We start from the raw sequence: 4,833 nt of genomic DNA, 5'->3' as shown, positions 1-4,833 counted from the left end.
CATTAAAGCTTGGTAAAACTTTCTTGTGTCTACCTACAGACCGTATGCAAACATTTCAAAATACAAATTGCATCACACATATTTATTTCTGAATTTCACCCTGAAACTATGCTAAAGGAACACCTGACTAACTCAGGTTCTGAGATGGATACTCCCTGTTTGGATTGAACTAGGTGAACAATATGCCTGGGAGATTTACTGAAATTCTAAATCCGTTGGGATTTCTCACATAAAACAGAAAATACTGTTTTATTTTCCAAAGCTCTTTTGGTGAGGAAGAGGACAGCTGTCTATAATATGATACTAATTTTTGTACACTACTGGTAAGGGTTGGACCAAGATAAAGCACTGAAAATGCCTTTTGTAACTCGAGAAAACCTGGCTTAAAGAACATGAGTAAAACCTTCATTAAACAAGCCGAGATTTGGCAATGTATACAGTGTTTAGTGAACAGATAGATATATTTAAGGTATGTACATTCTCCTTCTAAAATAGTTTGAAATATTTCTGTGTTTAAATTTATTAATTGCAAACATTTTTCTATGTAGATTTTTTACTAAAGTTGAGAAAACGCTAAGTGGCCACATGATGGTGCCAAGTCACAGCAGTAAAAAATGAGTTCCTTACGAAAACAACATCCACCACTTCGGCAGTGAGTCTGTTATTGTCCATTGCACAAATCGAGAGACCCCAGAGAACTGCTGGAGAAATTAATATTTCAGAGACCATTTTTGAAAATCTTAGTTCCTTGATTAGCCATGGACTTCTTTTTTAATACCCATAAACACAAGTGACCCTTCTTGTCTTCGTTGCTGCCAATAATATACAAGTTAAATAAGAAAAACTTTAGTAATCCAGATAAAGAAAGGGCAGTTAGTTTTCCCAGTAAGATATCAGATCATCTCTACTGACACCCATCATAAAAACAAATCAACCCCAAATCTCTTACTCATTCCATCCCAAAGTGAGAGATACACACTCCACCACTCCTTCCTCCCAGATCAATCTTCTGAAAGAAATCCAATATAATTTCATCACTTTCAGGACTTCCCATCCTGAATTTTCTCTACTGTACCCAATCCTGTCCATGGAACCTGTAAGCAAAGGGTTGGGATTTTCTGCCTTGTGCTGTGTGCAGTCATGGTGGGCTTTTTCAATATGCCAAAAGGAAAAAAAACAGTATCAGGCTTTGCACAGAAGTACCTGTCACTGCTTTTGAGCAGCTGTTGTTAGGTATGCTTGAATTCAAATGTCCAAATATTTTATTATCTTATGCTTGTGCTGCCTGGAGAGTCAGTTCCTGCACTGGCCTATGCTTCTTGCCTAAAGGATTTTTCTCTCTTGAACTGGAAACTAATGTAAGAATATCAGTAATAATAAAAGTATCCCGGGCTGACAGTTGCTGTTAAGAGAATGTGAGGGGAAAAAATTGTCCTTTTTTGCCTGCTCTCAGTGGGTAAATGCAGATCATTAGAGTGCAGGCCATGCAGTCTTAGCAGTTGGACATTTTGATACAACCATTTTGGAGCGTGTATCAGCCAAGTGGGAAGTATTGGCAGGCCACAGTACAAGGAAAGCAATTCCATGCATAAGGATTTAAGAAATTGTTTCAAACAAAACATTTTCCATCAGCTACTTCTAATGATTGTCAAGTTATATAAGATACTGGGTTTTATTCATAAGAAGACAACATGATTAATTGGAAACGAGACTCTTATAACAGAAAAAAAAGTTCACCGCATTTTTGTATCAATACAATTTTTACTGGTACCTCTGGTATGAGTTCATATGCATGCACCTTCTGTTGAATGATCTTTACATAGGATATAAACATTGCTGTCACAAAACAATTCAACCAGACCCAGTAAACATATTTTTACCACCTGTGAGCAGTTTTGGAATACATATTCATAAGAGTATGAACTGTAGTTGAAATTAACTGATCCACATAATAGAGACCATTCAAATGACACAGAAGTTCACCTATATTAATAACTTCTATAACTTCTATAAAATATGATTGCTCTTAAACCAACAAATCTTGATAAATTTCAAATTTGCAAAAGGCCAGAAAGTTTTCTTCTGCTTTTATTTTCCACTTTATGAACATGCTTTGAAAGCCTTTTCTATTTGGAGCATAAATATTAATACGGCTTTCATTCAATTTTGTCATCTCACAGATGGGAAAATCAAGTTTTCAGTAGCTGAATAGTAAGTTAACCAAGGAACAGAATTCTTGAATCAGACGGCTGATTTCTTACAACTGTTAAGAAATGCTTCTATTAACCTGTCAGCCTATATTTGCAGCAGAGCTTGGGAGAAAAGAAATAGAATGACTCTTCTTTAGTCCCAGAACATTGCTCTTTAGTTTTACTGAAGGTGACCATCCTACCCAATGCAATTTTGCCTTTATTAAGTATAGCTGTCATTTAATTAAGTAATTTTGAAGGATACAGTTGCTTTTTATCCTCCAAAAGAAGGGAATATTCTGCAACTTGGAATATTTTTACCAGTACACATTTAAATTGTAAAAATAGAAGCTTTTTTCTGAGGAGTTGGAAGGTCCATCTGGGTCTGTTCTAGGTGTAGAAGTTGGCAGGACTAAAGCAAATACTGAAGTGTCATTAAATAGCAGAGACTGTTGGAATAGGCTCATGTAGAATTTACTTAGGATGTAACCAGAGTGTGGCCATCAGTCCTGAAATGCAAACCAGGAAAAGTTGTGAAGATACCAGGACAGGGAAATGGCTAATGATCCATATTTCCATTATTAGCTTCTGTTATATTTTATTTACAGATAATTGCTTGTTTGTCTGTCTTTCTGAGCCTCCTCAGCTGTGAGGAAAGAGGCAGACAGGTTAAATTGTTTGATAGCATTGATGAGCTTGATTCTGAGCACAAGGAAATCTCTGCTTTTTTCTTCACATTGGTTACTGACATAGTGTCCAATACAGACTCAAAAGCACTAACATTTGCACATAGTTAGAAAAATCTGTATTTTTTGTGGATGTAGCTTAAACTTTTTAACACAGTGCCAGTAAACTGATGGAATTTCAGCTCCAAATAATTTATATCCTATTATAAATTAAAGCAGCCTCAGGGCCCTGTTTCCCAGTTTTACACTGATGCAACCCAATTGAAAATTGCAATGATACCCTATTAGAAGCAGGAGTAAAGCAATACAGTAATAGCCTATACTACCCATTGACATTTAAAACATTATTATTTTTCACCTTTAGTTGAACCCTTCTTCCCTTGGATTCATTAAATTTTGTGATATATTTGCTGCCCTTTTCTCCCGGATGTCAAGTGGGTTTTACTTTCAGGAGTCTGAAATATAACAGCTCCACTGGAAACTAATCCCATGCACAGGTCAGACAATCTGTTGTTGCTGAATAGGTTCAATACAGTAAATAAAAAGCAGGTAGACTATATTATTAGTCTTTTTAGTCAGGGCTTGAAGTGCTACAGTGTTCTTAAGAGGTCTCTGCCCCACCAGCTGATAATTTCACTGCTGTTCCTGTTTTACGTTGTCTGTCTTGTGACCAGGCAAAACCATTCAACTCATCCACCCCACAATTGTTGCACATCAGGGATTTCATAACTTTCCTCCTACTCCAACTGTTTTCTCTCTCTGTAATAGAAAAAAGAGAGGCATAACACAGCAATTCATTAGGCGCATATTTTAAAAGCCACATTTTTAATCTACTTGGTACTTCTTGGGAGAGAAAAGACAAGAGAGCTGGGTAAAAAAGTGTTGTTTAGGGAGATAGAAGAATTCCGCCAGAGGCTTAGAGAACAATTCCTAAGTCCACAATCAGACATTTGCTGTAATTTCTAGATATCAAACAGTGAACCCTTACAGTGAGTTACATGGAGTTGTGCATTACCCTGACTGCATTCAGATCTCCAGATTTCTAATGCCATATATTAAAGGCAAAGAATTAAGAGAAAAAAATAATCAACTTTCCTCATCTAGAATAAATTTTGTCAATCATTTAGGAGTCAAGTTCTATTGCACTGTTGAAATAAGTGATCACAAAAAGTCTTTGTCTCGTAGAGCTTATATGAGGTAGGTGGAAAAGATTTTTTTTTTTGATTGCTCCATTTGTTTGCAATGGTGATAGGATACTCTTAATGCCCATGCAGTTGAGCCAAAGGACAGGCTGATTAATACCAGAAAAACAGGATAAAGGAAAAAGTGGATGTGAAAGGGCAGTGAAACTGCCCTTCTAACCTTCACTTAGAAAATTAACGATTACTTAGGTTACTTTAGATATCCAGCTATTTTTCATGTTATGAGACAGTGTCAAAGGGCCTCATTTAAAGATTAAGTCACCCAAAATGATGAAATTCACATTGAGTAGAAGGAAATTCCTTCATTGGTGCTGTGGAATGCAGGACATAGGTTAGACAGTACATTACTATAGATTCCCTTAATTCCCTGAGGCTTTTGCTTTACTTGCTCAATATTTAGCATTTTGGCAGTTCTGTAAGGTCGATTCATTAAGCAAATTCATTACTAATTATGTGGGTGTTGCACGGGGTCCAATCGAAAACTACCTATCCACAATCGTCAAAGACATTCAGTGAATTTTGCATTTGTTTAAGTTCTGATTTGCATTCTTTTCATATTTTACAAAGATAAGGATTTCACAATTCACTGCATTTCTTCATATCACTGTGTCCATGTCTTTAAAACCAAAAAACTTCATATCTTTAATGCCATTACTGATCTCTGAAGTTTAAGGTCTTTCTGAAAAATCTATCCATACATGAAAATAGCCATATTCAGACAACAGGTTGATCTTACCCCACCCACAGGAGACAACA

The sequence above is a fragment of the Chamaea fasciata genome, unplaced genomic scaffold (assembly GCF_029207755.1).
Source record: "Chamaea fasciata isolate MVZ Bird 193981 ecotype frontalis unplaced genomic scaffold, bChaFas1.0.hap1 SCAF_1, whole genome shotgun sequence".
Taxonomy (NCBI): domain Eukaryota; kingdom Metazoa; phylum Chordata; class Aves; order Passeriformes; family Sylviidae; genus Chamaea; species Chamaea fasciata.
The sequence above is the reverse complement of the archived record's forward strand: the minus strand, read 5'-3'. Positions refer to the sequence as shown.